The 9,202-nt window shown below is 42.9% G+C and overlaps 1 pseudogene; it reads right to left on the minus strand.

The window, feature by feature from the left end:
• Positions 1–6,833, minus strand: part of LOC102853189 — a 15,391-nt pseudogene extending 8,558 nt beyond the window's left edge.
• Positions 6,834–9,202: the final 2,369 nt, after the last annotated feature.

Raw genomic sequence — 9,202 nt, forward strand, 5'->3', positions numbered from 1 at the left:
GGCATCAATTCTCCTTCTATCCTCCCTAGTCATGGTCCAACTCTCTGATGCATAACAAGTGATTGCAAAGACCATGGCCTGTATCAGATGTTCCTTAGTCTCCAGAGTATCTTATTTAAAACAGATAATTAAAGAAGTTGTTTCTTTAATCCTGCATTTTGACTTGTATCCATGTTTGACATATTCAATATTTTCTGATTATTTTGCCGTAATGACTGATGTTTATAGATTCGTTGCTATGATCAGATTTTGTGTCTTTTTACCAAATTTTTCTGCCTCTTAGCTTATATCTTCTCATTTTCATTCATAGTAGCCTGTTTGTACTCTCATTCCATCATTCCCCACATATAATTACAACCAATATTTAACATGTTATTGTTGTGATGTACTGTCCAGTCATCTGAGACTCAGAGCGACCCTATAGAAAATAGCTCTAAACCCTGCTCTATGCTGAGCCAGTTTCACTGACTCAGACACATCTACCTCCATTGGTCCAGTAACTATGTCAATCCATCCCATCTGGGGTCTTCCTCTCCTGTGCTGTCCCTCCACCTTTGCAGGCATGATGTCCTTCTCCAAGGACTGGTCCCTATTGACCATATGCCCAAAGTATGTGAGACAGAGCTTCAAAATACTTATCTCCAAGAAGCAACTTGGTTTCACCATCTCCAGGACGAATCTGTTTATTCCTTTGGAAGTTCACAACTCAAAAGCATTGATTCTTCTTCTGTCATTCTTATCCATTGTCCAACCCTCTGATACATAGCAAGTGATTGCAAAGACCATGGCCTGGACCATGTGTACTCTCATTTCTAGACTGACGTCATGGCTCTTAAACATTCTGGAGAGTTTCCTGACAGCAGATTTTCCCAAGGCAATTTGTCTTTTGACTTTCTGACTGCAGGTGCCAAGAGTGTTGATTGTGGAGCCAAGCAAGCTGGAACTGTCAACAATCTCAATTTCTTGTCCATCTATCAGGGTGCTGTCTTTTAGCCCAGTGGTGAGAATCTTGGTTTTCTTGATGTTGAGATTCAATGAAGGCTGCAGTCCTTGACTTTCTCCAGCAAATTCTTCAGACTTTCCTCAGTTTCATCAAGCAAGGTTGCATCATTTGTGGAACACAATTTGTCAATGATTTGTCCTCCAATCATGATGCCATATTCCTCCTCATGAAGCTTAGCTCCCAAATGATCTCCTATACATATAGATTAAAAAGGTATGGAAATAGGATGTATCCCTGACACACTCCTTTATTGATCTTGAACCGTACAATGTTTCCATACTCTATTCTGATGACTGCTTCCTGGTCCAAATATGGGTTTTGCTTGAGCACAATTAAGAATTCCGGGATTCCCATTCTTCTCAAAGTCTGCCACAATTTGTTGTGATCCACACAGTCAAATGCTTTAGCATAGCCAATGAAATGCAGATGCACATTCCTCTGGTACTCTCTTCCTTTCAGCCAAGATCCATCTAACATTAACTATGATGTCTCTAGTCCCATGGTCTCTTCTAAATCTGGTTTGCACTGCTGGCAGTTGCCTGTAGATGTGCTCTCCCAGGAGTTTTCAGATATTCTTTAATAAGATCTCGCTTGTATGTGGTATTAATGATTCATTTGATAATTTCCACACTATCAGATCACCGTGTTTTGGAATGGGAATGAATATGGTTCTCTTCAAGTCAGTTGGCCAGGTGGTTGTTCTCCAGATTTCTTGCCACAACCTGCTGCGCACGTCCAAGGCTGCATCTGTTTGCTGAAATACGTTAACTGGCATTTCATAAATTCCTGGGGCCTTGTTTTTTGCCAATTCCTTCAGAGAAGCTTGTACTACCTCCTTCTTCACCATGACCTCTTGATCATATGCTATTTCTTAAAATTCTTTGTCAGCCAGTTTTGGTACAGTGACTCTGTACACTTCTTTCATCTTCTTTTAATGCTTCCTGGATCACTGACTATTCTGCCCACAGCATCCTTAAGTATTACACCTTGAGACTTGAATTTGTTCTTCAGCTCCTTCAGCTTAAGAAATGTCAAGCCAGTTCAGCCTTTTTGATTTGACTATAGCTCTTTGCACATTCCATTGTAGTACTTTGCTTTGTCTTCCCATGCTGCCCTTTGACATATTCTGTTCAGCTCCTTAACTTCTTTTTTTACTTTGTTTTCTTTTAAACTCATAAGTCACATTGCTTGGATACTCAAGCCAGGATCCTTTCAAAGTTGTGTGGTAAAATAAGTACTGAACATGGACAGTAAGAACACATACTGGTACACAAAGAATTTGATAATTAGAAAACAAAAAACCTGTTCTTTCATCACACGGTTTAAGAAGAACTTCTCAGAGTTTCAAGTTTTATGTGTCTACAAATTCTAGGGTAATTCAAATACCTTGAAGATAGACCCTGCATGACATGTTCTGTGATAGTAGTACTGGGAAGGAAAGTAATATTGTTGATTCCTCGGGCTGTTTGGGGATGTCTAGCAACTTATTACCAGATAATGGAAGAGCTTAGGTCTGAAACTAACTCCTCTACTCTCAATGGGAAAGGCGGACTTGTGATGATAGTATGAAATCTGAGTGAACAAAGTTTTTTACTCTCAACTCCAGGCAAACACTATATTAAGAATCAAGAGATGCAGGGAAGAAGATGACGGCCCTGACTTGTTAATCTTGTGCCTGCTGTCTTGCCAGTTTCTGTTTGTTTGTTTTAAACAAATTCTCACTTCTGGTGGGCTGATTCCAGTAATCTAAACAAGTGCTCTAATCTACTTTAGCTTTGTTCCCAGGCCACTTGTTTCTATTTTATTTGGCACAGACAAGTTGACCTCAGTTTATTATCTGCTTAAAGTTTGTTAACTTCTTGATTTTTTTTCCTTTGCTTTGGCTTCTCAGCACTCTAGTGCAATATTTAGTCCCTTCTGACATTCATCTTTTTCTTTTCTTCCTCTTCTATAATATTGCTGTTGTTTTTGTGTACTGTACAGTTGAAACCAACTCCTAGCTGGCCCTCTGGTGGGTTTTCAGAGGCAGTGAATTGAACAGGAGGAGGTTGTCCATCCTTCTCCTGTGGAGCAGCTGGTGTCCTCAAACCATGTGCCTTTGGGATTATAGCTCAGAATCTTGCCACTAGGCCACCAGAGCTCTCGAGGGATGGTAAAGAATTGTGCTGCCAATACAAAGGTGCAAGATTCAAGTTCACCAACAGCCCCTCAGGATAAAATGGGCAATCTCCTCCTGTATGATTAACTAACTGCCTCTGAAAAACCTCTGGAGGGTCCCCTGTGGTTGGTACCAACTTGACAGCACACAGCGGCCTTCTGTAATGTTGTTGTTAGGTGCTGTCAAGTCAAGCATGACTCACAGTGACCCTAAGAACAAAAGATCTGAATCTTGGTCTGTCCTGTACCATCCTCACACTTCCCAACACACAAAAGGCCATAGTAGTAATCACCACATGAATCCACCTGGTTGACAGTCTTCTTCTTTACTGACCCTCCACCCTTTTAGCATCATGTCCTTCTCAAAGGAATAGCACCTCCTAACAATTAGGGCTGTTGTACATAGGGTCGCTATGAGTCGCAAGTGACTCGACAGCACATAACAACAACAACATGTCTACAGTATGTGGTGAACCTCCAGCTTGGTGCAGTTGGATCCTGGAGGGTCATTGTTGTTGTTGATTGTTGTCAAGTTGAGCACGACTCATAGAAACTCTTGAACAAAAGATCTGAAGCCTTTCTATAACTATCATCATTTATCAAAGTTCACAGAGTTTCCAGAAGCATGTTGTTTGGGAAGTGGAGGCCACTCCTGCTTCACTAGTAAGTGTTTTTCATTTACTTGAAAGCAGGGTGTAATCTATTTGGGCATTTCTGATTGTGTTAGCAATCCAGTGTAAGCTGATTAACTGTTTTTTATTTCATTGACATTCAGCTGTGAGTGGAAAGCTTCTTGTATGGGCAAACAGGATCTGGTGGGTGAACCTTTGTATTTAAAAGTTGATTTGGCTCATGGGACTGGTATTAATTGTGTTTGGAGAGAATGTTGTTCTAAGTGGTGCAGCACTTGTCTGTCAGTTTGCTGTACTAAGATAATTAGAGGTTGTTGTGATACTGAAATCTGTGCCATTGGTTTATCAAATGCCATAAAGGTTTCCAATCGTGGGCAGGTGTTGGTGGAGCTCCCTGATTACAATAGACTAGGAAGCAGGATGGGCCATCTATTTCCTAAATAAGAGGCCTTTGCAAACCCTATGAACACTGAACAAAGAGGACAGTTATAGCAGCGTAATGGTAGAGCCCAGATTTGAAGTCACTGGAAATGAGGAAAATCAGTAACAAACATTGTTTAACAATTGGAACATGGAATGTATGTAGCCTTCTGTAATATCTACTTAAAATTAGAAACATTAAAGGTAGTTCATAACTCAACTCTTTTGAATGATACAAAGACATCCAGACTTCAACACTAATCTCGTATTCCTCATCCAAGTTTATAATCCAGTCTCCCCAATATTTAAAAAAGACAAATATACAATTACACTTTATGTTCACAAATTATCAGTTAGTTGGCTTATGTTTATCCACATCTCACTGAAGTCTGGTTAATACTTGTTCTTGTAGCTCATGCTTTACTTGTATATTCATTTTCTGTCTTTCTGAAGCACATTTTTAGAAGGTCTTCTCAATTTTTGCTTATTTGTTTGTCCCCTGTATTTAACGAAGTAAAGCATTGTAGGTCACTAGTTTCCCTCAGCACGTTGAAGACTTTATTACACAAGATTTTTGGTTCCTGTTCAGAAATATGTTGACAATTTAATGGTTCATCATTTCTGGTAATCTGCTTTCCCCATAGAACAGGTTTTATATTTAACATGTTATACTTTCTTTATGGTGGCTCTAAGGGTGGTTTCTTCTGCTTTGTGTAGCTTTCCAGTTTTGTGTTTTGCTTTTTTACCTATGACTTCATACCTTTTATTTCAAGACTTCAATTATTTTCTTATCCCAGTTCTTTAAGTTTCTTGTTTGACTTTATGATGAAGGCTAGACATTCTTTGTCTATTTCCTGTGCTCCTCTGCTGTCCTGCATTTCATTGTATTACCTTGTGGTCATTTTTTCTGATATGTAGTCCAGGGCCCTGATTCTCTTTGTAGCTGTTTCTAATCTGTCTCACCTAAATGGGGCTACTTTCCATCAGTTAATGTGCATGTGTAAGCTAGGAATGGATAAGGAGGACTGAAAAGAATTGGTATGATTGAGCTGTGATTTGGTCAAAGAATATTGTCTACATCACAGACTGCAAAAGAATAAAGAAATTTGTATTAGGAGTGGCCAGAATGAGCCTTGGATGTGAGAATGGTGAGACTCAGTCTCACATACATTAAGCATGTTTTAGGAGAGACCAGTTCTTGGAAAAGGACACTGTATTTGGTCAAGTGGATGTTGTTGCTCATCGCTGTTGAACTGTTGAATTGGAACTGGCTCAGAGCTGACCCTCCACAAGGTTTTCAGAGGTTATCATTTCTCAGGAGGAGATTATCCCTTAGTGCTTCTAGTTTGCCTGTGTATTTGAGCTGCTTGCCTTTGGGTTGCTAGTATAACTCCTTCCCACTGATCTATCGGAGCTTGCTAATAGTCAGAAATAAAGAAGAAGAAAGGAGAACCTCAGTCAGATAGAGTGGTGTGTGGCTGGCATGGTGGCTTCCAGCACAGCACTGATTATGAGGGTGGCCCGAGAGCCGGTACTGATTCGTCCCGTTTCCATAGGGTCAGTAAGAGGTAACAGAAGCCATAGCTGACCCCACAACACCTAATAACAGCACGAGTCAGAACTAGCCAAAAGCCTCTAACAATAACAAGAATGTGTTTCATTTATGCAGCATCTGAGAGCTTTATTGTGTCTGAGGAACCTTCAGGAAGTTACCACACAGCTTTTAATCTGCTTTTTGACTCGTGGGTGTGAATACAGGCACCAGAGAGCTCTGACACAAGCCTTGTCATCACAGAGCCCAGAGTGAACACGCCTCTGGGACAGCGTTTGCTAATGATGGGACCTCAGGCTGGAAAGGCATTTTCTCAGTGTCTGCTTCTTCTTATTAAAAATGAACAAATTAATAAGTGCTTGTGAGCACTGTTACAAAGAGAAGAGGAGACAACGTGTGGAAAAGGCCTGGGACAGCGTGCACTATAACTGTCCCGGTGCTTGCTGGGAGAGGAGTGAGCAGTGCACAGGCCGAGTACCACCAACACTGGGCATCCATCCGCATCTCCCTCTTCTCTACCTGAGTCAGGACCTCAACGGTGACCCGCAGACTCGGTGTCGCATCTCTGACATTGCCAGTCCACTCGCAGTTCTCTTTCCCTCCTCATTCGCTGAGGCATGACTTCAGTTATGACCATAGAGACTTTGTCCTCCCCTCAGAGCGGGAAGATCACGCTGTCCACCTCTGTGCAGCCACTCACCTCTCAGGCCCGACCATGAGCACTTTTGGGTCTCCTGAAGAAGAAAATAACTTACCTAGTGATTTTTTTTGAGGAAAAGAGTAATAATGAGTATGTAAAGTCTTGCTACCAATAGTACTTTTATGTGCTTACCAGGATTCATGAAGATTTGCTGACCAGAATTTTGTGATTGGAAACCAATTGTCAAAGGGCTGTTGATGGACTGACAGTCTGCACGTCTGCCTGGTTGCCATCAGCAGCCGCTCTTCGGCTTTGCTGAGGACGAAATCTTTGAGCTGCTGTGGTGGACCCTTCGCTACTCACTGTCATCCAGACCCAGCGATTCAGTCCCAGGTAGGCCACCAGGAAGACGCCCGTATGATACAGCATGATGCTCAAAGCTCCTTTAGGACATGTGTTTGTTTTCTCTTTTATATTCAGGACAAGAGATAGTCTGTACCTTCACAGGGTTGGCCTCTTATCTCAGAGTGTGTGATCACATACAACCCCAACCAGGGGAAACGTGGAACCTTCAGCTGCTTTTTAAAAGTGCTCAGGGCAGTTTGTATTTATGTGGATTTTAAAGGAGACAGGTGGGACCTGAGAAGCAATCCTGAGATAATAATTGTACTAATTTAATTTTCAGGAACAAAGATTAGAGACAAATTTGTCCCCAGTCAGCTTTCTGGACACAAAGTCTCTTCAAGCTAGCTATACTTAATTTAGAGGAAAAGGCAATTATAAGTCCTGAAGTCCTTCAGGGAGCTGCTTGTGTCACGTGGAGGGAGGCGCGCTGCTCTCCGAGGGCCACACGCTGGCATTTTGAATCCATTAGTGACAGAGATGGACACTCGCCTTCTGAGAATCCCATAGCCTCCTGGACACCCACCGGGGCTCTCCGTGAATCAGTTCTAAATTGATGAGTGCATTGTGTTGAGGCCAGAAAGTCCTTTTCGGTTAACCCACATCCCTAAAGTTCTGGTCCCTTCCTGTGAGTTCTACCTCCTTAAATTTGTTTATATTCCACAGACCTTCTGCTTTCAAGGTTTGTTTCTGCATCTGATTCTGTTCTAATAACTTAAATTTCCCAAGTGCTTCCTGAAGCTCTCTGAGACTAGCAGTCCAGAGGGGAACGAGAGCCGCACGGGCATCTGGGGAAAGAAACAGACGATTCTGACCTTGTGTAAGATGTCGATTCTGGTACATTTGAGTGCTGCTGAATAGGTCATAGAATTCCAAAACAATGAATGGATATTTCATAGAGGAACTGCATCCTAAATATGCCTTAGAATGAACATGGTGAGAGTTCTTCTCACAACATTAGACATGTTGTCAGGATGGGTCAGGCCTGGGAGAAGGACACCGTTACTGGTAAAGTAGCGGGTCATTCCCCACTCCAGTCCTGTTAAGCTCGTGGACCTTAGCAGGGAGCTGGAACTTGGAAAAAAAGCAGTTTCAACCCCACCTGTCTCTGAGAACCCTCGGACTTATGGCCCTAGAGCCTTGTGGAGAGCACTGACATTGCAGATGCAGCTGACCCATTGCTATGATCTTAATACCTGGGAGGATACTCTGCTTTGAAGGCCACAGGCCTCGGTCAGAAGCTCCAGCACTCACCTGGGCCTCGTCCTGTCACGGCACCGTGGCCACAGCTGGGCCTGCACCATGAAACCTGTTTACCTGATTTCTCTTACAGGTGTAACACTCGTCTCTCAGTTCATTGTATTGGGGGCTGATTTACATGTTGTTTGCCCCTGGACTGATAAATAACATCATGGTAGTTGGAGAAAAGATTGAAATGATGAATGAGATGGATGAGTGGGGTGGCAAGGCGGTGGCGTTCTGCGCGCGACCTTCAGCGCTCTGGCCGACTGGCTTGGCGTGCTAGCCCAGGTTCCCCTCGACGCACACCGCGCGTGCCCCTGTCCCCCCCACCCCCCCCCAAAAAAAAAAAAAAAGAAATGATGAATGAGATTTCATCTTCCTGGATCTGGAGTCGATATCCGTGGTACAAGCAGTGAGATCAGGAGACATACTGTACTGAGCAGGTCAGCTGTCAACAACCTCTCCAAATTACTGAGGAACAGGGATGCCAATTTGAGGGTAAGGTGCACTTGATTTAGACCATGGACTTTCCCATCACTTGATATACTTCTGAGAGCTGGAGAATGAATAAAGATGTTCTTGTTGTTATTCGGTTCCACTGAGCCGAGTACAACTCATAGACACGCCATGAACAAATGATCTAAACCCTGTTCCATTCTGTGCCATCCTCATACTTTCTGACACCCAAAAGCCCATTGCTCTTGTCACTCCATAAACCCATCTGGTTGAAGATCTTCCTCTCCTTCACTGATCTTCCTCTTCTCCATCCTTCCCAGCATCATGTCCTTCTCGAAGGGATAGCACCTCCCCGCAACGTGCCCAAAGTACATGAGGAAAAGCCTCATCATCCTTGACTCCAAAAAGCACTCTGGCTGCACCCTCTCCTGGACACATTCATTTCTTCTTTTGGCCGTCCATGGGATGTTCAGTGCTCTTCTCCAGCACCACAGCTCAAAGGCATCAATTCTTCTTCTGTCATCCTTATTCATTGTCTAGCTCTCAGATGCATAGCAAGTAATCTGAAAGACTATGGCTTGAATCAGACACACCTTAGCCCTCAAACTGACATAATTACTCCTCAGTAATTTTGGAGAGGTTCCCAGCTGCATATTTCCCGGTGCAATGTGCGTTCTTATTTCCTGACTGCTGGTACC

This window comes from Elephantulus edwardii, unplaced genomic scaffold, assembly GCF_000299155.1.
Source record: "Elephantulus edwardii isolate Elephantulus edwardi_28Jun2011 unplaced genomic scaffold, EleEdw1.0 scaffold00064, whole genome shotgun sequence".
Classification (NCBI taxonomy): Eukaryota; Metazoa; Chordata; class Mammalia; order Macroscelidea; family Macroscelididae; genus Elephantulus; species Elephantulus edwardii.